Source organism: Cherax quadricarinatus, chromosome 50, assembly GCF_038502225.1.
Source record: "Cherax quadricarinatus isolate ZL_2023a chromosome 50, ASM3850222v1, whole genome shotgun sequence".
Taxonomy (NCBI): domain Eukaryota; kingdom Metazoa; phylum Arthropoda; class Malacostraca; order Decapoda; family Parastacidae; genus Cherax; species Cherax quadricarinatus.
In genome coordinates, this window is record NC_091341.1 from 11439955 (window position 1) to 11466770 (window position 26816).

Sequence of the window (26816 nt, forward strand, 5' to 3'; positions counted from 1 at the left end):
ACTTTGTCTATTTCTGTTGCATTTTCTCTTTGTTATTTGTGTAATTTTCTTGAATATTAGTCGAAATGACACTTTTTTTTTTTTTCCTTTTTTTTTTTTTTTTTTTTGTTGCTTACCTTACAATTTCCCCCAAAGTAAAACATCTTATTTCCCTGTAGTTTACGGTTCACCTTCACCTGTTGTTTACCTTACATATTTTTCTGTAAATAATTATTAGAGTCACACGTGAAAATATAAATTACGAAATAAAACTGAGACCATCACTACATGACAGTTAATGGACTTGCCATCGCAAGAATAACATTAATGTTCATCATGGGAGGTGAGTGAACGCAGAAAAGAACTATATCTGTGTTCCTCTTTACATCAGTGTTCAGCATTGTGCGTAAACATTAACACGAATAATTCCCTTTATATTAACATTAAACCATACCCCCGGCCGGGATTGAACCCGCGGTCATAGAGTCTCAAAACTCCAGCCAGTCGCTTGTTTGCAATCGTGTCATTACGATTTCTTGAGTCATATTAACATTAACATGAATAATTCTCTTTATATTAATATTAACTCTGGTGTGTGAACCCATACAAGAACTCAGACAAGATACGTAATTTTCCACCAACACACCGGAAGTTTGAGTTACACCAGACTTCAAGGAAATGTATTTTCAGTGTCTTATTCTGTGCATACTCGCCTATTTGTACTCATCTATTTGTACTTACTTATGTGAACTCTTCCTATTTGTGGTTGCAGGATGAGTGTGTGGGGGAGGGGAGGATGGCTTGAAGAGCGTTCTAAATCGGTCACAGGTATAGCACAGTTTAACTATATCGCTATTCTCCCCCTCGCTACCAGAAGCAACGGCAGAACTGGTCATTAATACAGTCTATCTGAGTTCCAGCGGGTACAGAAGCATTGCCAACTTGTACTGTTCACCTAGGTGCCAGTAGTGATAGAACCACTAATGTTTGACACAGTCCACCTGGGTGTCAGCAGTGATACACACAATTGTCACTAGTATATTCTACTTCGGTGCCAGAGTCACCTCAGATTTATATAGTGCATCGCAGAGTACAGAGCAAGGCTTTCTGGTGCTGAGGTCAGATCAGCAGCTTCTAAAGTATTATGAGACCTAGATTCGAGTCCTGGCAGAGCCATTTTCTCTCCAAATGAACTCTCTCCACGAGATAGTGTATTTTTAAGTTATTAATATTTTGCACAATACTAATCCAGCATCATATACTTAGTGTATTATAAAATGAATAAACCTATACATGTTCACCACCAGTCATAATACTTTAATACCGAATTCAGACCTATTGAAATTAAAGGAAACTGTAACTGCATATATACTGAGATACATACCCTTCCACGTATAAATACCCTGTTTCTGTCAGTGTATATACATGTTCTCGTCAGAATATCTACAAAGAACGCGATGGTCGGTTAGTTAATTTTTTTTTTTAAATTTTATTATTTATAAAAAATAATTTTACTATAATAACCCATTGTTATAATAACGAGGTTTTCTAAAAATTTGGGTTTACAGCCTATCGACTAAACGAGAGTCATTAAAGCTGTATATAACCTGGTCAACACCAGTCAAGAGTAATTTAATTCCTAAAATTGGATTAAAAACAATAATTATATGTATACTGAACGATATACATCAAAATTTCATTAACTAAATATATTTCCTAGTCACTTTTAATTTTTTGTATTTCTGTAATGATGCGTTGAAAGCTCATATTAATATTAAAGAACATAAGAACATAAGAATGTAGGAACACTGCAGAAGGCCTACTGGCCCATACGAGGCAGGTCCTTATCAAAACGACATCTACCTAAAGTACTGAAATATTACGAAAGCTTCATGAAAGGTTTGAGTATATATCATAATAAAGTAAATACAAAATATATGCTTACATCCATCCATGATAGGAGTGAATGGAGACAAATGGTTTTTAATACTTGACGTGCTGTTGGAGTGTGAGCAAAGTAACATTTATGAAGGGATTCAGGGAAACCGGCAGGCCGGACTTGAGTCCTGGAGATGGGAAGTAAAGTGCCTGCACTCTGAAGGAGGGGTGTTAATGTTGCAGTTTAAAAACTGTAGTGTAAAGCACCCTTCTGGCAAGACAGTGATGGAGTGAATGATGGTGAAAGTTTTTCTTTTTCGGCCCACCCTGCCTTGGTGGGAATCGGCCAGTGTGTTAATAAAAAAAAATATCCATACATCACAGTACATCACAACATAACATAGTATCTGAGATGTTAACAAGACAGTGTTGTGACCAGGTTGCAGGAAGGGCCACAACTTTTGTCAGGAGATAGCGTCTCCCGAGATGGTAAATTTTATTTTCTTCCCTGTAAGCTTTTGTTTTCGGTGTGTGATGGTGAATGTTTTCTGCTTCAAAATGGAGAAGGTGAGAGAAGAGAGGATGTGATAAGTGAATGAGGCGTATATGCTTGCTTAATAAAAATGGATAGCGAGTCTTTACATTTCAGAAGTCATTTCATGAAAATGCAACTATTGTCTTCAAAATACTTTAAATCCACATTCTCCATCTGGATTGTTTTGAGGATTCTATTAAAATATTTATTCACTTATAAGTTTCTTAATTTCTTCATTTTCTCTACACTTTATTTAATTTTAACAAGCTTTTGGGGATGTAGATATTCGTTCACATGATTACTGTATACATACGCATGTATGTGTATATTTGTGTATCATGGGGACAGAAGTGTGAGATGTGTATGTGTGTGTTTATGCTTATATACATGCTAGAGTAACAGGACAGGATTATACAGCATGTGTATATGTTTGAAAGAGAGGACTGAAATGCTTCATGAGCGTATATATGCGATACTGTATGTGTAAAAGTTTATGTGTGGAGACGTAAAGATATATGTAAAAGTATGTGCACATGTGTATACTCGTGGACCTTATTGTGCCTTACACTACAGATAACAAAAGACCATAAAAACAGTCTGGAAGGGAGAATACTGATTGTTAGAGCTACTCTTGTTGAAGCTGGGAAGCGAGAACATTTGAGATGGGACACAGGTGGACCCCTCGACACCAAGACTCGAGAGAAGCTCCAAAAAATGCAGTAAGCTGGTGGGTGGACCCAAAAGATTAAGAACTGTCCTCCAAGTAGCAGTGTCTGGTTTCTCAAAGCTAACTCTGAGGCAGACGGAGTTAGTTTCTCAGTCTGTACGCACTAAGAGTTTAATTTAACACATAATAAAGGTGTTAAGTATTCTTGAGTGACTGGGACGAGTTATTTGTATCCTGATTGAATGTCGTGTGCTCATATATATATATATATATATATATATATATATATATATATATATATATATATATATATATATATATATATATATATATATATATGTATATATATACATAAATATAACGTGAATAAATGGGAAGACGGAAGGGGTGCTTGAACCATGGTCCTGTATCTTTGATGACGCTAAAAAAATAGTGAAAATAACTGATAATTTGAAGACGAAATTTCCTTCCTCCCAAACTTAGTGTTAAGTAGAGAAAATGAAAAAGAACTAATCATGTTTAAAAAAATCAAACTTAATTGAAAGCAGAGTGGAGGATAATTCCATTAATGAGTTAAAAAAGTAAGACGCAGACCAGTTGAGTCAGGAGTCGTAAGTAACAGACGCCACGACCTGCAGCTCAACACCCATATAATCAAATAAAATATATCAATAGAAAGACGAGCATAAAAGCATTCATGAATGGCATCCAACATATGAAGTTAAACGCATAAACAGAAAACGCACGCATGAACAGATATATGCGTAAACGGTAGCACACCGGAGCAGAAACAGACACTTGAAGAGATAACACGCACGTGAACACATAGCATAAGCATTAAGAGGTAACACACAAAAACAGGAATAAACACATGAAGATAGATACACTCGCCCTTGAACAATGAGACACTTATCACACTCTTGAACAGACAACATGTACAAGAAAAGGTGATACATATATGAACAGATAACGAACACGTCAACTAATTACTCATACACACGTGAACAAATAACACAAATGAGTAACAATTTAATACATAAAACAAACAGTACTCTTCCCTATCCCTGGAAAATTTTTACCTCACGTAGACATGATAATTGTTCCAAATGGACTTACGCAGCCGCTGATACAATTTGTCCACACTTAAGTAACAATGCTGCTCTATCCTTCACAATTTTTATACGGTTTTATTGTTTCATAAATGTATTATAGAAAAAGTAATTACATACGTGTAAAGAACCCGGGTAATTTTAATTACATTGAAGAAATTTGTTCAAAAAGCGTCTGGGTTGCCCCTCGGAGACTTGTCCCAACTGTGTCTAGTGTGCGGTAATGCTGCCTGACTCCAGTGCCTCTTTGTGTCTTTCTCTTATTATCTTTGTATGCTGCTGTTATCAGAAACTATATAAACATATCTTAACCTACCTTAAGAGCTTTTTCTAGACATCAGCAATGTATCCTTGAAGTGTGCTTACTATGAAACATTGCTTCATTATTGTTCAATACAGTCTCACTACACTCTCAGCACTGGTAAAAACCTTTATATTTGCTGGCGACTTGGCCCTAGTAATATATATAACATAGCCTCAATAATACATTGCCTAAATATTGCATTTGATAAGTCTCAATAAAACCATGATGCTATTTTTTTTGTCTTTCCTGAGTGTTCAGTAATCATATTACTGCAATAACTGAGTTCTGGTTTAAATAGATGGTTCAAAAACACGTGTGTTGATTGTCTCATAGAAACATATTAAAATACTTTTCTGAAGGAGACAATAAGAAAGTGGGTAGAGCTGCGTAATAAATCAGAGAAAACCTAAGAACATAAGACTGGAGGAACACTCCAGTAGTCCTACTTTCACAAACTAGACAGCTGCTTCTCTAAACTAACCATTCCCACCCACCCACTTCAGCTACCGCACTAAAGAAAATATAAAGTCTGTAATTTCTGGAACACGGAAGGTTCATCTAAAGTCTGCTGTGCAGCTCAACAGCTTTTGAAAGCCGCCGTGAAGTTGTCAAGGCTGCATAGCACAAAAATGTAATTAGAGCGTAAGCACTCAATTTCAGTCTTACATATTAAATGAAATTGTGCAAAATTGCATTTAGCTGAATGTATCATTATATACATAACAGTAAATGAACAAAGATAATTATTATTTATCAGTTAGACAAGTAGGAATTTGGGACACCTAGGTCGCAAAAAATGTCCCCCTTCGATACCTACCACTGTCATATCCACAAGTTGCTCTGGACCTATTATTAAATGAAATATACATACACCAGGAATACTGGTAAATATATAAATTTGTGGACTGTATATTAAAAATAATAAATGGTTATATATATACACAATTACATAACAGAAGGAAAATATATCTTAATATCACTCACCAATTTGACTGGAGATTAATGTGTATCATACTCAGAAAACCTCACTCTAGCTAAATCTATGAAAATAATGCTGGCCAGAATTACACACAAATCTAGAGAGCTTATCTGAGGTTCCTGGAGAGGTCTTGTCCAGTCGCCTGATATCTCAAGTTATGCAGGAATGCATATCCACCAATTTCGCCTCCTATTTGAGAGGTGTCAGCACAATTTTAACCTCTAGAGCACGAAAAATTCTTCCCCATTCACCAACGTTTCTAATACAAATTCAAAACCAAGATGGCCAGTCTCGTCTGCGCAGACGCAGGCTTTCCGTTTTCTATGACATAAATATTATTAAATACAGTATGGCCATCTATTTACGTATAAATACGGAATTTCTGGAAAATATATACAGTATTTTCCACACTGGGGCCGGCCGGAATTCGTTGCTAAACGATTCAAATTACTTCTTCCTTTAGGAGACGATTCCAGCCAGTTCTGGCTTGAGTAGCTGTTCTCCTAGTAGGTCTTACTACGAGTTCATCTTCCGGCATCACTTGGTATGCGTTATCTTCCATATCACTCGTGTCACCTTCCCTCAGATTTTCATTTACGTTTGATTGAACACCTAATTCCAAGGGAATCAATTTATTAATTGTGCGTAAACTTTCCTGGCCACGACACAACACTTTGACATTCCTGACAACACCTTGTGCATCTGGGTACAATGTCAATACTTTGCCCAGAGGCCACAATCTTCGATGTTGTTCAGTGTCAATTAACACAATGTCACCTGGTTGAATGGTCTGTCGATTTACTGCCTCTGTCGCACCATAAAAGTGTTCACGTAGTGTAATTAGATATTCCTTATGCCACAGATTAGACCAATGATCAATTACTTCATTTAACATTTTAAATTTATTACACAACACTGCCGCATCATTGTAATCTTCATCACTTTCTTACGGATTATCTCTATAGACAGGGGCAGCTTCCAATTTCCTTCCACATATTAGGTGAGAAGGTGTTAATACATCTGCATCAGGTGTATCACTCATGTACGAGAGAGGCCTATTATTTATACGATTTTCTGCCTCCACTAACACTGCACGGAATTCTTCCAAATTAATTCTCTTCCGGTGTTGTACTTTGCGGAGACACCTCTTCACTGTGCCTATCAGTCTTTCGTACAGCCCCCCCTGCCTAGGGGCTCTAGGAGTAATAAATTTCCAGGTACACCCTCGCTGGGTTAACAGAGATTGAGCATCGTTACTATTATTTAATTCTATCAAGTGTTGAGCACCTGCTACAAAATTTGTGGCATTATCCGAAATCATCAACCTCGGACAGGATCTCCTAGCTGCAAATTTTCGAAACAGCTGTATAAACTGTTCTGCAGACAAGTCCTGTGCCACTTCTAAATGAACTGCCCTAGTAGCAGTACAGGTGAACAAACAAACATACACTTTCAGTGGAACATCATTTGACGTACCTGTTAAAATTATTGGACCACTATAGTCTACACATGTTACATCAAATGGTTGCACTAATTGTACATGCTCCTTTGGCAATGGTGGAGGACCTGGGTACATATAGGATCTGGCATCCACACGGCGACATATTACACAAGATTTAATCACCCTTTTTACCCTTTGCCGTCCTTGTGGAATCCAGGAAGTTTCCCTAATACAATTTAAGGTATCTTGTACCCCACCATGCATTACATTTTTATGGGCATTTAGAACAATCAAATTTGTTAGATGATGAGTTTTGGGCAGTTAGATAGGGTGTTTAGCATAATCACCCAATTCAGCATTTTGTAACCTACCTCTGCACCTAATTACACTGTTCTCTAAATACAGCCCCAATTTCTCTATTATAGAACCTTTCACAATTTTTCTTTCCATCATCAATTTAATCTCATTTCCATAGATTTCCTCCTGTACCCTCTTTATCCAATATTCAAGAGGATGTGAAAACTTATATAAAATATTCATCTTGTTTAGAAATTTAAACACCAACTTAGTTACATTGATTAGTTTGGGTAAAGAAGAATACTTATTTATATCAATGGCTAAGGGAGGACAAACTATTGGAGCAGTGGTCACAGTAATTTCAACAGGAGCAATATACGCCTTTTTTTACAGGCCAATTAGCTTTATTTACCAACCAGCTCGGTCCTTTAAACCATGATACAGCATTTACAAATTTAGCATAAGGTAAACCTCTAGACAAGAAATCGGCTGGATTCTCCTCACCAGGTATATGATTAAAGGTTAACATATGCTGACCCAAATTATTATACTTCTCTTGCATCTGATTAATTTCAGCGACTCTGTTTTGTATGTACACAATTTTACTGTTTCCATTACGAATCCATTGTAAGGATACCTCATTATCAGACCAAATTACAGTGTCGCTAATATTTATCTCCTGCAACTTATTTCTATATATAATTAGCTAATTTGACACCTACATGAATGGCTGTTAATTCCAACTGAGGCAAGGTACGTGATTTAATTGGAGACACTTTAGCCTTAGACATAACAAGAGAAATAACACTATTACATTGAAGGTAAGCAACTGCTCCATATGCCAATTTTGAAGCATCACAAAAAATGTGGAGTACATTTTTCCCATTTGGATTGGCCACCTGGCGTGGGAACTCCAACATTGGAATTTTCTCATAATCACCAATTAATTCATCCCACCTGTTATTGAATCCCTCAGGTAGAATTTCATCCCAAGCACATTTAAATTTCCATGCTTCCTGAATTAATAATTTCCCTCTTATAGTAAGGGGTGACACTAAACCTAGTGGATCAAAACATTTGGAAACTTCAGCAAGCAAAACTCTCTTAGTTAATTTATTGGGCATACTGTAATTATTAGGTTTTAACATTAACAAATCTCTCTCAGTATCCCAAGTTAAACCCAATACATTACTACATTTTGGCACTTCATCTCCAGGGTAATATTTACTTATTTTGTCCTTTAATTTGGACGAATTACTATTCCATTCCCTCAGAGGCATATTTGCACTTTGCATTATTTTATTAGCCTCTCCATAAGTCATTAACAGCTCTTCAGTTGACGCCACACCCAGGAAATTGTCCACATAACATAGTTTGCTCATTACTTTACTCACTGGACTTTCCATACGTTCAAGGTGTGCATTTATCGTCGCTTGAAGTAGGAACGCTCCTAAAGCGAAAGGTTTTCAGAGGGCTAAGTGGGTCAATAGGATTCTCAGGCCATAAGAAGCGGGTACAATCCCGGTCAGCCTCTTGTAAACCCACTCTTAGAAAAGCTTTACTTATGTCAGCCGTAAAGGCATAGTGCTTCACTCTGAAATTTAATAAGATATCTCCTAATTTTTCCGTCAACGACGGACCTGTCATCAAACAGTCATTTAAACTAGGTACATTTTTGTTACTCCTGGCACTACAATTAAACACAGTTCTCAGAGGAGTGGTCTTAGAATCCTTCTTCACTCCCTGATGTGGCAAATAGTGACCATAAATTTTGGCTTGCTCAGGAGGTACCTCTTCTATAAATTTATTAATTAACTGCTCAGCAATTATATCATTATAGGCAGTTAACAATTCTGGTGTCTTACTCAGTTCGCGGAGCTGAGCCTTTAATTGTCCATATGCCATTCTGTAATTGGTGGGCAATTCTGGATGGTTCAGTCTCCACGGAAGTCGCACCCAGTATTGTCCAGATTCAAATTTTACATCTCTCAGGTATTGCTCCTGAGTAAAAGAATCGTCTGGACTTTCTTCATTTACATTTATTCCAATGCTGTCTAATTCCCACAATTTATGCACTGGCTCAACACCATCCTCTATGGAAGAATTATACTGGGGTACGATTTCATGAGTAAGACACACAGTTATGGTATTTGTAGTTTCCTCTAGTCATGAATTATTATCACGAGGAATCCTACCATACATTACATGGCCTCCTGCAGTCTTCAAAAGGGTGACACATTTCTTTACCATACCCTTTACAAAGGAGGCATAATAGTCACTACCTATCAAAATATTTATTGGGCCTACAGAATCATCACTTACCCCAGAAGGTGCTAAATTTACATTATGTGAAAGTCTTTCTGTAGATTTACTAAGCCCTACTGTAGATATTTTCTCTGGAAGTCTATCTACAATTACTGCATTAACACGTTTTTTCTCATTGCCCAACCTGACAGTTACATAAACAGTGTCATACAATTGAGCCCTTTATCCGAGAGAAAACCAGATAATTTTAAAGTTGTGGGATCTCCCATCTGTACTTTCATACCATCAAGACATTTACGCTTTATGAAAGTACGCTGGGATCCCTGTTCCAATAATGCATTTACAATTTTTGATTTATGCCTTTTATCATCAATTTTTGCCTGTAACACAGGTAAGGCTACTTCAGCAAAACCATCATTATTAACATTAGCAGCAATTTTTCCATTAGCCACTGTTGTGTCAGGATTGTCAACATTATCATTATTATCAACATTATCATATAGACCTTTACACATGACTATATGGTGTCTTCCTTTGTGACATTGATAACAGAAGTTTAATTTGGCATAACAATCCTTTACATTGTGATTACCCAAACATCTGATACATCTGTCAAGTTCCTCCAGTCTCTCAACTTTATCATTCCATGAATTGTATGCATTGCAGAAAAGACAATCTCTCTTTTCTCTGACTGGTTTCTTATTAACTGAGCTACTCTTAGGAGGGTACTTATTCTTCTTACCTAGTGGAGAATCATTATTTCTGATTCTTGCTACTTGATATGCACCTATGCAACTCTTTTTAGGAAATGAATTTTGATTATTACTATTGGAATAATTTCTCCCTTTGTGAAACTTGACAGATACCTCAGAGTTATTATGTATTGCATAAGTGTTTTACAGCTTAATTTATTCTGTACCATGGCACTCAATAACCAGTCTGATTCCTTCAGATTATATTTATTACTTAAAGTTATGAGAGTGCTCTCCAGTTTAACTCTAAACTGCTGCAAACCTTTGTAAGTGTGATCTGGAGATTTTAAATTAACAATGATATTCACTAGATCCAACCTACTTTGTTCTGTATTACCATAAGTGACCTTCAACAAGTCAACTGCTTCCTTGTAAGAGTCATCTACATTGGGAAAGGCTTGTATCAGTATGTGAGCATCTCCTCTTACCTGTCCTTTGAGGTAAAATAATTTAGTTACACAGGCTAGGTCACTCCTGTCATGCACAGCTGCTTTAAAAATTTACCAAAATTCCTCCCAATTTTCTCCAGGATTAAACACAGGCAAACACAATTCTGGGAGTTTTGGAAAAGACATATTATTTGTTGGAGCAGACTGACCAACTGCCTGGTTTACATATTTTAATTTATTCAAAGCCTGACTTTTACAGGAAAGAATCTTTTCCTCTAATTCATAATACTGATCTACTTCAGTCTCATCTACACAGTTTACTAATAAATTTCCTTCATATTTGTTGTAATATAATTTATATGAATCATATCTATTCCCTAAAGCATCTAAATACAATTTTAAATCATCAGTATTCACAGTTTCTTGATTCATTAATTCCAAGCACTTATTATATGCCTTGGTTACATGAACTTTTCTAGCCTGTATTGATGCTTTCTTTACTCTATATTCCATATGTTTGTCTTCTATATTAATTTCCTCATTTTCAGCCATGATGCAATGTATTAAATTCAACTTAATAACACTTATTATGTACTAAATTATTCACTTTGTAAAGTTAAATAGTACAACTTACCTTTAAATAAATCCTAGCTACTTGAGCTTAGCAATTACATGTAAGAAAATAATATAAATTTAAAGTGTACATTAATACAAACCTTTAGCCAGCCTTGGCTTATCAAAATTATTATACAAATTAATACAAATCCTTGCCAGAATTTGGCATAGCAAAATTAATATTATACACAATACAATTAGCTACACTTGGCTTATCAATTACACATACACTGATATAATCTTGGCCAGAATTGTCTTATCAATTTAATATTGTACAAATACATTAATATAAATCCTAGCCAAATACATTAATATAAATCCTAGCCAAATACATTAATATAAATCCTAGCCAAATACATTAATATAAATCCTAGCCAAATACATTAATATAAATCCTAGCCAAATACATTAATATAAATCCTATTATACATATTAATATAATTTTTAGCCACTTGACTTGGCTTATCCAAATTAATATTGTAATAATTATAATCCACTACACATTAAGTAAATTTGTGAATTTAACATCCACCTCCTTCTGTCATTTCACATATAATTATTAAGTAATTAACTAATTAATGACTTCACTAATTACCTCCAGTTCAAGAAGGACCAACGGGCAAATTAAATGTGGAAAATTGCATTTAGCTGAATGTATCAGTATATACATAAAAGTAAATGAACAAAGATAATTATTATTTATCAGTTAGACAAGTAGGAATTTGGGACACCTAGGTCGCAAAAAATGTCCCCCTTCGATACCTACCACTGTCATATCCACAAGTTGCTCTGGACCTATTATTAAATGAAATATACATACACCAGGAATACTGGTAAATATATAAATTTGTGGACTGTATATTAAAAATAAATGGTTATATATATACACAATTACATAACAGAAGGAAAATATATCTTAATATCACTCACCAATTTGACTGGAGATTAATGTGTATCATACTCAGAAAACCTCACTCTAGCTAAATCTATGAAAATAATGCTGGCCAGAATTACACACAAATCTAGAGAGCTTATCTGAGGTTCCTGGAGAGGTCTTGTCCAGTCGCCTGATATCTCAAGTTATGCAGGAATTCATATCCACCAATTTCGCCTCCTATTTGAGAGGTGTCAGCACAATTTTAACCTCTAGAGCACGAAAAATTCTTCCCCATTCACCAACGTTTCTAATACAAATTCAAAACCGAGATGGCCAGTCTCGTCTGCGCAGACGCAGGCTTTCCGTTTTCTATGACATAAATATTATTAAATACAGTATGGCCATCTATTTACATATAAATACTGAATTTCTGGAAAATATATACAGTATTTTCCACAGAAATCATGAAACAGTTACTGTTTCTGATGTATATTATGTAATAACACTCTACGATGATTATATAATTTCACAGTTATTGTATGGGACAACGTACTTTCTAAATGGCATTGAATGGGATACTCATCAACCCTCCAACCAGAAAGATAGAAACAAATACGATCACGCAGTTGTTGATAGTGACACCAGATATACACACGATGATGCTAAACAAGGTGCCATATAGAAATATTCGCCAGAACAACTGAAAAAAAAATGTGAAATATAAACAAAAGAATCAAGTTAGCAACGAGTGTCTTCTCCACGGTGATTTGTCTGGATCAAGTCCTTGTCTGGCTGGATGACGTTACGATACGGTATGCCTGAAAGTAATTGTATGGAACAGAGTTGTTTGTGTCCTTCCCTATGATTACATCTGTTTGTATGTGGATATTAAAACACTTGTGCTTTAAATATCCTATATGGACAGAGCTCCTTGGAGAGGACATACCTGAAAAAATACGTTTCTTCTCGAGGAAAGACTGAAATGGGAGTCACAACTGTCAACGCTGCCATCAAATTAAATTTTTTTATCTATTATTAATGAAACTATAATAATAGGCATTATCAAGCACAAGTGGAAATGTTCTCTCCCGGATTGAGGCATTGCTAACTCATAAGAAACAAAAAATAGTCATAAATAGGGTAAGATCAAAATGGGGATCAGTCACAAGTAGCTTTCTACAAGGACCAGTTTTAGGCACCTTGATGTTCACGATTCAGGTAAATAAGAACATAAGAATGGAGGAGCACTGCAGAAAGCCTACTGGCCCAAGCGAGGCAGATCCTTTGTAAAACGACCTCTACCTTAAGCTACCCAAGAAATAACATTGTGAAAACAATATTAATATAGGTAACTATAGCAACAGAAGTAGCAGCAGCATCAGGAGTAGTAGCAGCATCAGGAGTAGCAGCAGCATCAAGAGTAGCAGCAGCATCAGGAGTAGCAGCAGCATCAGGAGTAGTAGCAGCATCAGGAGTAGTAGCAGCATCAGGAGTAGCAGCAGCATCAGGAGTAGCAGCAGCATCAGGAGTAGCAGCAGCATCAGGAGTAGCAGCAGCATCAGGAGTAGTAGCAGCATCAGGAGTAGCAGCAGCATCAGGAGTAGTAGCAGCATCAGGAGTAGCAGCAGCATCAGGAGTAGCAGCAGCATCAGGAGTAGTAGCAGCATCAGGAGTAGCAGCAGCATCAGGAGTAGCAGCAGCATCAGGAGTAGTAGCAGCATCAGGAGTAGCAGCAACATCAGGAGTAGCAGCAGCATCAGGAGTAGCAGCAGCATCAGGAGTACCATCAGCATCAGGAGTAGCAGCAGCATCAGGAGTAGCAGCAGCATCAGGAGTAGCAGCAGCATCAGGAGTAGCAGCAGCATCAGGAGTAGCAGCAGCATCAGGAGTAGTAGCAGAATCAGGAGTAGCAGCAGCATCAGGAGTAGTAGCAGCATCAGGAGTAGTAGCAGCATCAGGAGTAGTAGCAACATCAGGAGTAGTAGCTGCATCAGGAGTAGTAGCAGCATCAGGAGTAGTAGCAGCATCAGGAGTAGTAGCAGCATCAGGAGTAGTAGCAGCATCAGGAGTAGTAGCAGCATCAGGAGTAGCAGCAGCATCAGGAGTAGTAGCAGCATCAGGAGTAGCAGCAGCATCAGGAGTAGTAGAAGCATCAGGAGTAGCAGCAGCATCAGGAGTAGTAGCAGCATCAGGAGTAGTAGCAGCATCAGGAGTAGTAGCAGCATCAGGAATAGCAGCAGCATCAGAAGTAGTAGCAGCATCAGGAGTAGTAGCAGCATCAGGAGTAGTAGCAGCATCAGGAGTAGCAGCAGCATCAGAAGTAGTAGCAGCATCAGGAGTAGTAGCAACATCAGGAGTAGTAGCTGCATCAGGAGTAGTAGCAGCATCAGGAGTAGTAGCAGCATCAGAAGTAGTAGCAGCATCAGGAGTAGTAGCAGCATCAGGAGTAGTAGCAGCATCAGGAGTAGCAGCAGCATCAGGAGTAGTAGCAGCATCAGGAGTAGCAGCAGCATCAGGAGTAGTAGAAGCATCAGGAGTAGCAGCAGCATCAGGAGTAGTAGCAGCATCAGGAGTAGTAGCAGCATCAGGAGTAGTAGCAGCATCAGGAATAGCAGCAGCATCAGAAGTAGTAGCAGCATCAGGAGTAGTAGCAGCATCAGGAGTAGTAGCAGCATCAGGAGTAGCAGCAGCATCAGAAGTAGTAGCAGCATCAGGAGTAGTAGCAGCATCAGGAGTAGTAGCAGCATCAGGAGTAGTAGCAGCATCAGGAGTAGTAGCAGCATCAGAAGTAGTAGCAGCATCAGGAGTAGTAGCAGCATCAGGAGTAGCAGCAGCATCAGAAGTAGTAGCAGCATCAGGAGTAGTAGCAGCATCAGGAGTAGTAGCAGCATCAGGAGTAGTAGCAGCATCAGAAGTAGTAGCAGCATCAGGAGTAGTAGCAGCATCAGGAGTAGCAGCAGCATCAGGAGTAGTAGCAGCATCAGAAGTAGTAGCAGCATCAGTAGTAGCATCAGCATCAGGAGTAGTAGCAGCATCAGGAGTAGCAGCAGCATCAGGAGTAGTAGCAGCATCAGTAGTAGTAGCAACATCAGTAGCAGCAGCAGCATCAGGAGTAGTAGCAGCATCAGGAATAGTAGCAACATCAGGAGTAGCAGCAGCATCAGGAGTAGTAGCAGCATCAGGAGTAGTAGCAGCATCAGGAGTAGTAGCAGCATCAGGAGTAGTAGCAGCATCAGGAGTAGTAGCAGCATCGGGAGTAGTAGCAGCATCAGGGGTAGTAGCAACATTAGGAGTAGTAGCAGCATCAGGAGTAACAGCAGCATCAGGAGTAACAGCAGCATCAGGAGTAGCAGCAGCATCAGGAGTAATAACAGCATCAGGAGTAGTAGCAGCATCAGGAGTAGTAGCAACATCAGGTGAAGTAGCAGCATCAGGAGTAACAGCAGCATCAGGAGTAGCAGCAGCATCAGGAGTAATAACAGCATCAGGAGTAATAGCAGCATCAGGAGCAGTAGCAGCATCAGGAGTAACAGCAGGAGGAAAATAAAATGCAGGAATACCTGAAGTATCAGTAACAGCAGCAGCATCACAAATAGTAGTAGCAACAGGAAAATAATCTGCAAGAATAGCAGCAGGAGCAGCATCCAGAAGAGGAAACAAAACATAGGTATTATATGACTCGGTGAGAGTTGAATAAGTAAAAAATAAACAGAGAAAGCATAAAAATTAGGCACTTTTGAAGCAGTAACAACATTAGGCTGTGCAGTGGATTAATAAAAGAGCAACAGCAACAAAAGCAAACAGCAGGGACAACAGGAGCAGTATCAAAAACAACTAACATCAGGAACAGAAACAGTAACAGCAGACAACAGGAGCGAAAACAGCAGGAGCCTTTTTAGCAACAACAGCAGAAGCAAAAACACATAGCATAGGCAACGCCTTTAGCAGCAGCAACAGAATAAAAAAGAAAACAGCAGAGGCAGATTCGCTTACAAAAAGAGAAGCAGTAGCATCTGGAGGTGTGCCACCATGAAGATAGGATAAACAGATATAAATTCACAGTCTCTGGAAACAGTTACCGGACACTAGAGTGAATATAAAGTCAACTCCTGCAGATATTGGTGTGTGTGTGTGTCTTCAATGGAACAGAGAAGCTGAACCACCAGTGCCTCATAGCGGACCATCTGTGTCGTAGCAAATTTAAGGCGATTTGTACCAGCAGAGAAGGAATTTCTTTGTCTGCACAGCACGGTTCACGGATATAGTCAAGGCAGTGTCGATGTGCTGGGTGTCAGCCTCTGTGGGAAGAGGATTACTAACGAATGTTGTTGGGATGATTCTTGCCTAAGCGATAATAATATTTTTTTCAGGCGTTAAACAGGAGATAATAATCTTGGTCGAGTGTTGAGCACCTTGGCTTAACTATAAAAAAAATTTGTTTTAAGCGATAATAATATTGTCTAAGAGATAATAACCTAGTTGAAGCGATAATAATCGTGATTAGGATGATATTCTTGTCCAAGTGATAATAATTTTGTCGATGCAATAATAATCTTATCGAACCTTAATAATCTTGCTCAAGTGATAGTAATTTTGTCCATTTAATGATTATCATGTCGAGGCAATAATAATCTTCTCCAAGAGATAATAATCTAGTCCAAGCTACAGTAATCTTGATATGCTATAATAATCTCGCCCAAGCTATAATAATCTGGTCCAAGCTAAAATAATCGGAAGCAACCAAGAGATGAGTGATATGATCACATATAAGCGGGATAAACACGCCATGAAGAGTATTTCTCTCAGCTTACATGAGCTGAGAGTTTACCCTATTTTAGAGAATAAAGCATTTTTTGTCTCAATGGTGGAAAGGGTGACATCCAGCCCTAATGATCCTAGTGTGGTCGACAGGCTTTAAACCCCATTAACTAGCCAACAAAAACAGGTGGCAAGAGTTGATTACATTGTGAAGTGAAATAATTAAAAATCCGTATGTGCCTGTATGGTGTGGTTGAATTTTTAGGGTGGGGAAGGAGAGTTGTCTTTTGTTGAGATAATTATTTGGGCGCCCTTACTGTGTCCTCATTTTTCTTGATTTTGGCAGCACTCTTGTTGGGTCTGTTTACGTTGTTCCACGATGCTGGGGATGACGAGCCAGATCACTGGGAATTCACTCGATTTATTAGTCATAAAAATGTTCCCTTCTGCAGGTCTGATGCGATGGATCTCACAGCGATGGTATTGGCTTTATGTTGATGTCTCTGTAGAGCTGCCTTTGGAGTGCCATACTGTAGACACTAGTGTCTACTATATGTATATCGGTGGCAAAGTATATAGACATGTAAATAAAACATAATGTGCGATTTACGGAATTTAATTGAGAAAACGCCTCATACACCAGGGTCTTTATCATTCCCCGAAGAGAAAAACAGAGAATTTACATAGTGTTTACTAACTATAATTTCCAGCTGTTGACATTGTTGACGATGCAGCAAATGTCTTGCTGGCACGGCAGGAGTATATAATAAAAAGAACAACAGTAGCTCATTTGCATGACAGTTACATTGTTAGCTGTCTACGAAACTACTGAATACTGGAACGATATAACACTAATGTAAACACAGTTAAGAAAATGGCATTTTTCGCGTTTACGAAATTATAAATTCTTGCCTCATTTTCCATAACAGCAACTGTAATACTGATTATAATATACCACATCTTTATTTTCTTTCTTCATCTCTTCATTCCAAAGATGCTATTTGCGTCTCTCTTCCCCTCAAGGAAGGTTTCTTGATCTTGGTGAGGGGCTCTTGATTTAGGGAATTGGATCTGTGCTCCAGTTCCCCGAATTAAGATTGAATGCCTTCCACACCCCCTCACCGGCGCTGTATAATCCTCCGGGTTTAGCGCTTCCCCCTTGATTATAATAATAATAATTGCGTCTCTCTCACTGGCATCTGTACACAGCAATGGTAGAAAGACGCTTTACATGGAGTTCATTTAAATTGATTAGCTACGTATTCAGTAGTTTTAAACAGAGTTCTGTATGATAAACATTTCGTGCCGAGTAGGTAAAACTTGCGATTTTGGCTTAAATAGGAACGCTTTTCTTGCAGAATAAGGCAAGCGAAAATTTGTGTATGCAATAATTTTGCAAAAATCATTCTGAACCTAATGAAAAAAAATATATTTCATTGTATTTATTTATTGTTAAGTTATTGTAAACTTATCTAAAATATATTTAGTTGGATTAGACTAAATTAAATTGCGCTTGTTATAATAAGGTTAGATAAGTTTTCTAAGGTTCTTTTAAACGTATAAGAGAAAATTTAAGAAAGGACTTGAATTTAAATGAGTTCTTGCTAATTGACCAGTTTTACCTATTCGTCACGACATATTTATTTATAAACAGAACGATGGACGGAGGGCTTGAACAGTGGCCCTGGGATTGACTGATCCGTATTAGAAGATCCGTGGCTTAATGGTAAAGCGCTGAACCTGTTTTGGACCTGACCTTGTTTGGGGCGTCTCGCAATTTTGACGGTCTACGAGGGTGGCGTGTTAAGGTATCGAGGGTTCGATTCCCGGCCAGTATTTTATCAATTAGCCACTAACATTTTCGACGTTGACTCACTCCATCATCAGGCATTGTACACATTTAAAGAAAATCAACTAAAAGAATAAAATCTACATAAAATTAGCATATGTGAAAAAAGAGAAAAGAATACAGAATATAAATAAATTATAATAAAACTAGAAACAAAAGTAACTCTACTGACAGTTTCTTATTACACAGAGGTTTTTATCGAATGGTGTTGGGTGACTCTACTGTTGCCTGTAACTCTACTGTGGTCTGTGGCTTCACAATGTTTGCATATGGCACCAAATGGGGGTTTACTCAATTGCCTATTTGTTCCATTTACTTTATTTCATTTTATTCTTTTAATTTTCTTTATTCTTTATCCTTTTTTTTACCACATGTTAAGATCTGATTATTATAGTTGATTTTCTCTGATTTTGTACAGTGCCTGATGAAGGGCCAAGTTAACCCTGAAACTAGTCGTGAGTAAATGATGTTTTAAGTAATAGTGGTAGAATTAAGGTCCATCAACTGACGTGAATTATTAAACGTACAATTCCAAAATATTCGGGAAAAAATAAATTCACTTTTTATATGCAGTTAGAGATACACACACCAATTCCTGCACCGAATTTCCAAAGAACATAAAACAGTAAAATTTACGCTTAATTGCCTGAAGGAGGAAAAAGAATATCAAATATTTTCCTTATTTTTACGAGGAATCAGTGAACCGTTAGTCATAGAGAGCCTACATAATGGGAGGTAATCAGGGACGACAGCTCCAGTTTCTGAGATCAAGATTCCTTCATCGGTATCAAGGCAAGAATTTGAAGAGCCTGGTAGTCACAAACTGCCAAAGGAGAGAGAGAGAAAGAGAGGGAGAGAGAGAGAGAGAGAGAGAGAGAGAGAGAGAGAGAGAGAGAGAGAGAGAGAGAGAGAGAGAGAGAGAGAGAGAGAGCGAGAGAGAGAGGATTGAATCATGACTCAAAGAGTATTATAACTGTTGTAAGCACTTTTAATCTCGAGTAAATATCTTCTTCACTCTAACTTTCACTGGGATTTCCGTAATCCCTATCTAATCCGTAAGACAGCCGTCTACTGAGAGCCGTTCTAAACGTGCAATACTACATCAGGAAACTCGCAGAATTTAACCTGGAAAAAACAAAGAACGAACGTGAAGCTTAAAGAAAACTCAGTGGAAGTCGAGGAATAAGACGCAGGCACAACACATGGAAATCTTTATTGATGAATAAGACACATGTTACACATTTTGCACATGAACTTGCAGGCATTATATGCCACCTCTTAATCAGATTAAAAGTGATTAACTCTCCATTGTCCAAGCGCTGTATGGTCCATATGGGTTTAGTGCTTCTGACTGAAAAATAACACCCTAAACATGCCCGAGCATCTTGGGAAAACTGGTGTAATTTTTTTTCTAATGTTCTGATAACTGGTCCAGCTGTTTCACGATATTTACTGCTTAATTAGACCAGAGGTTTGTGTACCTTAATGCCGCTCAGTTTACAGTGATGCTAATCCTTCTGGAGTTAGTGATGCTAATCCTTCTGGAGTTAGTGATGCTTAGCCTTCTGGAGTTAGTGAAGCTTATCCTTCTGGAGTTAGTGATGCTAATCCTTCTGGAGTTAGTGAAGCTAATCCTTCTGGAGTTAGTGATGCTAATCCTTCTGGAGTTAGTGAAGCTTATCCTTCTGAAGTTAGTGATGCTAATCCTTCTGGAGTTAGTGATGCTAATCCTTCTGGAGTTAGTGAAGCTTATCCTTCTGGAGTTAGTGATGCTAATCCTTCTGGAGTTAGTGAAGCTTATCCTTCTGGAGTTAGTGATGCTTATCCTTCTGGAGTTAGTGATGCTTATCCTTCTGGAGTTAGTGAAGCTTATCCTTCTGGAGTTAGTGATGCTTATCCTTCTGGAGTTAGTGAAGCTTATCCTTCTGGAGTTAGTGATGCTAATCCTTCTGGAGTTAGTGATGCTTATCCTTCTGGAGTTAGTGATGCTTATCCTTCTGGAGTTAGTGAAGCTTCTGGATCCTTCTGGAGTTAGTGATGCTAATCCTTCTGGAGTTAGTGATGCTAATCCTTCTGGAGTTAGTGATGCTAATCCTTCTGGAGTTAGTGATGCTTATCCTTCTGGAGTTAGTGATGCTAATCCTTCTGGAGTTAGTGATGCTAATCCTTCTGGAGTTAGTGATGCTAATCCTTCTGGAGTTAGTGATGCTTATCCTTCTGGAGTTAGTGAAGCTTATCCTTCTGGAGTTAGTGATGCTAATCCTTCTGGAGTTAGTGATGCTTATCCTTCTGGAGTTAGTGATGCTTATCCTTCTGGAGTTAGTGATGCTAATCCTTCTGGAGTTAGTGATGCTAATCCTTCTGGAGTTAGTGATGCTTCCTTCTGGATCCTTCTGGAGTTAGTGATGCTTATCCTTCTGGAGTTAGTGATGCTTATCCTTCTGGAGTTAGTGATGCTAATCCTTCTGGTGTTAGTGATGCTAATCCTTCTGGAGTTAGTGATGCTAATCCTTCTGGAATTAGTGATGCTAAGTTAGTGATTATCCTTCCGGAGTTAGTGATGCTAATCCTTCTGGAGTTAGTGATGCTTATCCTTCTGGAGTTAGTGATGCTTATCCTTCTGGAGTTAGTGATGCTAATCCTTCTGGAGTCCCTTCTGGAGTTAGTGATGCTAATCCTTCTGGAGTTAGTGATGCTTATCCTTCTGGAGTTAGTGATGCTTATCCTTCTGGAGTTAGTGATGCTAATCCTTCTGGAGTTAGTGAAGCTTATCCTTCTGGAGTTAGTGATGCTTATCCTTCTGGAGTTAGTGATGCTAATCCTTCTGGAGTTAGTGATGCTTATCCTTCTGGAGTTAGTGATGCTTATCCTTCTGGAGTTAGTGATGCTAATCCTTCTGGAGTTAGTGATGCTTATCCTTCTGGAGTTAGTGATGCTTATCCTTCTGGAGTTAGTGAAGCTTATCCTTCTGGAGTTAGTTAAGCTTCTCCTTCTGGAGTTAGTGATGCTTATCCTTCTGGAGTTAGTGATGCTAATCCTTCTGGAGTTAGTGATGCTTATCCTTCTGGAGTTAGTGATTCTTATCCTTCTGGAGTTAGTGAAGCTTATCCTTCTGGAGTTAGTGATGCTAATCCTTCTGGAGTTAGTGATGCTTATCCTTCTGGAGTTAGTGAAGCTTATCCTTCTGGAGTTAGTGAAGCTTATCCTTCTGGAGTTAGTGATGCTTATCCTTCTGGAGTTAGTGATGCTAATCCTTCTGGAGTTAGTGATGCTAATCCTTCTGGAGTTAGTGATGCTTATCCTTCTGGAGTTAGTGATTCTTATCCTTCTGGAGTTAGTGAAGCTTATCCTTCTGGAATTAGTGATGCTCATCCTTCTGGAGTTAGTGAAGCTTATCCTTCTGGAGTTAGTGATGCTAATCCTTCTGGAGTTAGTGATGCTAATCCTTCTGGAGTTAGTGATGTTTATTCTTCTGGAGTTAGTGATGCTAATCCTTCTGGAGTTAGTGATGCTAATCCTTCTGGAGTTAGTGATGTTTATCCTTCTGGAGTTAGTGATGCTAATCCTTCTGGAGTTAGTGATGCTAATTCTTCTGGAGTTAGTGATGCTAATCCTTCTGAAGTTAGTGATGCTTATCCTTCTGGAGTTAGTGATGCTTATCCTTCTGGAGTTAGTGAAGCTTATCCTTCTGGAGTTAGTGAAGCTTATCCTTCTGGAGTTAGTGATGCTAATCCTTCTGGAGTTAGTGATGCTAATCCTTCTGGAGTTAGTGATGCTTATCCTTCTGGAGTTAGTGATGCTTATCCTTCTGGAGTTAGTGAAGCTTATCCTTCTGGAGTTAGTGATGCTTATCCTTCTGGAGTTAGTGATGCTTATCCTTCTGGAGTTAGTGATGCTAATCCTTCTGGAGTTAGTGAAGCTTATCCTTCTGGAGTTAGTGATGCTAATCCTTCTGGAGTTAGTGAAGCTTATCCTTCTGGAGTTAGTGATGCTAATCCTTCTGGAGTTAGTGATGCTTATCCTTCTGGAGTTAGTGATGCTAATCCTTCTGGAGTTAGTGAAGCTTATCCTTCTGGAGTTAGTGATGCTAATCCTTCTGGAGTTAGTGATGCTTATCCTTCTGGAGTTAGTGAAGCTTATCCTTCTGGAGTTAGTGATGCTAATCCTTCTGGAGTTAGTGAAGCTTATCCTTCTGGAGTTAGTGATGCTAATCCTTCTGGAGTTAGTGATGCTTATCCTTCTGGAGTTAGTGATGCTTATCCTTCTGGAGTTAGTGAAGCTTATCCTTCTGGAGTTAGTGATGCTAATCCTTCTGGAGTTAGTGATGCTTATCCTTCTGGATCCTTCTGGAGTTAGTGATGCTAATCCTTCTGGAGTTAGTGAAGCTTATCCTTCTGGAGTTAGTGATGCTAATCCTTCTGGAGTTAGTGATGCTAATCCTTCTGGAGTTAGTGATGCTTATCCTTCTGGAGTTAGTGATGCTTATCCTTCTGGAGTTAGTGATGCTAATCCTTCTGGAGTTAGTGATGCTAATCCTTCTGGAGTTAGTGATGCTTATCCTTCTGGAGTTAGTGATGCTAATCCTTCTGGAGTTAGTGAAGCTTATCCTTCTGGAGTTAGTGATGCTAATCCTTCTGGAGTTAGTGATGCTAATCCTTCTGGAGTTAGTGATGCTTATCCTTCTGGAGTTAGTGATTCTTATCCTTCTGGAGTTAGTGAAGCTTATCCTTCTGGAGTTAGTGATGCTTATCCTTCTGGAGATAGTGAAGCTTTTCCTTCTGGAGTTAGTGATGTTTATCCTTCTAGAGTTAGTGATGCTTATCCTTCTGGAGATAGTGAAGCTTATCCTTCTGGAGTTAGTGATGCTTATCCTTCTGAAGTAACAGTTATGTTTATCCTGCTGGAGTAACATTTATGTTTATCCTTCTGGAGCTACAGTGATACTTTAATGTAGTTACAGCGGTGTTTCTACTGCTGGCATAACGGTAATGTTTAAGTTAACACCGTTGCAACTGTTTAAGTTAACACTGTTGCAACTGTTTAAGTTACAGCGACATTCATTCGACTTCGTTTTATAATATTCTGTTGCATGAAACAGGGTAATGCCGTTTCGCTCTGTGTAGAGCGTTTTATCAGATCACGACTCGTTAAGTAGAGCGTTTTATCAGATCACGACTCGTTAAGTAGAGCGTTTTATCAGATCACGACTCGTTAAGTAGAGCGTTTTATCAGATCACGACTCGTTAAGTAGAGCGTTTTATCAGATCACGACTCGTTAAGTAGAGCGTTTTATTAGATCAAGACTCGTTAAGTAGAGCGTTTTTATCAGATCACTACTCGTTAAGTAGAGCGTTTTATCAGATCAAGACTCTTTAAATAGAGCGTTTTATGAGATCACGACTCTTTAAGTAGAGGGTTTTATCAGATCACGACTCGTTAAAGCTCTACACAGAGATAAACACAGAGCTTGTTCAACAAACTTTTTTTTAATGGTTTTCTGTTTTTATTGCCCGTTGGTTCTTTATTCTAAAACACCATTTGTCGTTCTCATTTTCTCTTTTCTATTTCCTTCGCTGCCAGCCTTTTTGTCCACGGGTATCCAGGCTTTCCATTATGCTATCAATTTTCTATCGACATTCGGCTATTATTTTAATTTTTATGTCATTATTTTAGAAAATTTTTTCTTTTGGTCTTTTAACCCGCAGATCTTAATTTCTTCTTATGTTTCTTCCTCATCTACTATTTTCTCCTCTTCCCATGTCTCTTTCTCTACTTTCATCTCCAATTTCTCCCCACTTACATCTTTCTTTCCTTATGTCTTCACTTGCTATCTCCCCGTTTCCTGTCTTTTCCCTTCTTCCTATCCCCTTTTCTCCTGTCTCCGATTGCCTTCAGTTTATTCCTGTATGTGTCTCTCCCATATGCTCCTGACTTCTTTCAGTCTCTTCTCCGCCGGGTAACCATCTGGAGAAGACCCGGGCCGGAAGTACCGGCAAATCCCTAATGAATGAATGAATGAAGTCTCTTCTCTTCTCCTGTTGTTCTTCATTCTCTTGTTTTCTTCCTTCTATCTCTCATTTCATGTCTCCCTTTAGACGAGGTTTCCAATATTGCTCACTTTAATATCTAATGTAAACATTGATTTACCATTCCCCTTTCTCAGTGCCCGAGAACATACCCCAGTAGGGTGGAACACCATTCATATTTCACACTTATTCGCCTTCAGTGCCCCATAAACATACCCTCAGGTAGGGCATTGAGGTCACCGTTTCACTAATTATTTTCCCGTTAGATCAATCACATCGGGCAAGAACTGATGCAATTAGATTCTGTTTAGGATAAAAAACACTTACCACAATGTTATACGATAAAACACAGTTATAGAGCAAGTTTTTTTTTATTTTTGTGGTAACGTTTCGCTCTGCACAGAGCGAAATGTCTCAGTGAAAACTTGTTCTCCACCCGAGTCTTCTCTTCAACAAATTTGGTTTTTTATCACCTGGAGTTTGTTGGAACACTGGAACCTTGTTTACTGGTTTACTGTTTTATTATTGGTTTACTAATTCTTCGCTTCCAAAGACGATAACTGTTAATGTTTCAAGGAATTTCCATACTAAAAGAGGATCCAGTTAACGATAAAAACATCTCGTTGGCAGAAAAAAAATTGCGAAGCAGATGAGGATATTTTGTCTCGCTGTTAAAGTTTTCTTTTATTTGAACGAAAAGAATAATAGATTTTCAACAATTTTTTCTTATGTGTTTTTGCTATAAAACCTCGAGTAATTTTTTAGCAAAAATAAAAAATAATATGCATTAAAATTTTTTATTCCTAAACACAAATGAATTTAGATCAATGGTTAGGAGGTGTATGGTGTCAGTGGGGAGTGTTAATGGTGGTTGTTATGGTGTGGTAGTGTGGGGTGGATGGGTGGTAGTGGTGGTGGGAATGTTGGTGATGGGGTGGTAGTAGTGTGCTGATTATGTTGTGGTGTGGTACTGTTGTGGTGATGGTAGTGATATAGTGTGGTGTTGGTGGTGTGGTGACTTTGATGATGGTGTGGTGGTAGTGTTGTTGAGAAGGTCGGGTATTAATGGTAGTGGTGATAACATCAAACTGGCTCCTCCTCCTTAGTTCCCCACTACTACTACTACTACTACTACTACTACTACTACTACTACTACTACTACTACTACTACTACTACTACTACTACCACCAGTACCTCTTCCTGCCTATATATAGCCGTCCTGCTCCACTTCTGGTTAGTGTGACCTTGTAAATGGTCCAAGTCGGACCGAAACGTCGTCGTAAGCTCCTCTCTTCTATGTGCGGGTTATTTGTGTATCGTTCCAGTCACGGTATTGTGCCTTTTTTTGTTATTTGTGTATGGGTAGTGGTGATAGTAGTAGTGGTTGTTGTGGTGATAGTAGTAGTGGTTGTTGAGGAGGTAGTGGTGGTGGTGGTGGTGGAGTGCAGGCTCACGTAATTCATTATGCAGGATGCCAGACTACACAGCCATGCGGTGTGTAAATCAATACGATGCCTGTGTCGTGTAAATCTCTGTGTTCAATTATTGATTTAGGCTGAAGGGGTATGGATGTCAATTGTGTGTGTGTGTGTGTGTGTGTGTGTGTGTGTGTGTGTGTGTGTGTGCTCACCTAATTGTAATCACCTAATTGTGGTTGCAAGGGTCGAAACTCAGCTCTTGGTCCCGCCTCTTCACTGATCGCTACTGGGTCCTCTCTCTTTCTGCTCCCTGAGCTTTGTCATACCTCGTCTTAAAGATATGTATGGTTCCTGCCTCCACTACATCACTTGCTAGGCTATTCCACTTCCTGGCAACTCTGTGACTGAAGAAATACTTCCTAACTTCCCCGTAACTCGCCTGAGTCTTCAGCCTCCAATTGTGAACCCTTGTTTCTGTGTCCCCTCTCTGGAACATCCTGTCTCTGTTCACCTTAGCTATTCCACGCAGTATTTTGTATGTCGTTATCATGTCTCCTCTGCCCCTCCTGTCCTCCAGTGTCGTCAGGCCGATTTCCCTCAACCTTTCTTTGTAGGACATTCCCCTGAACTCCGGAACTAGCCTTGTTGCAAACCTTTGTACTTTCTCTAATTTCTTG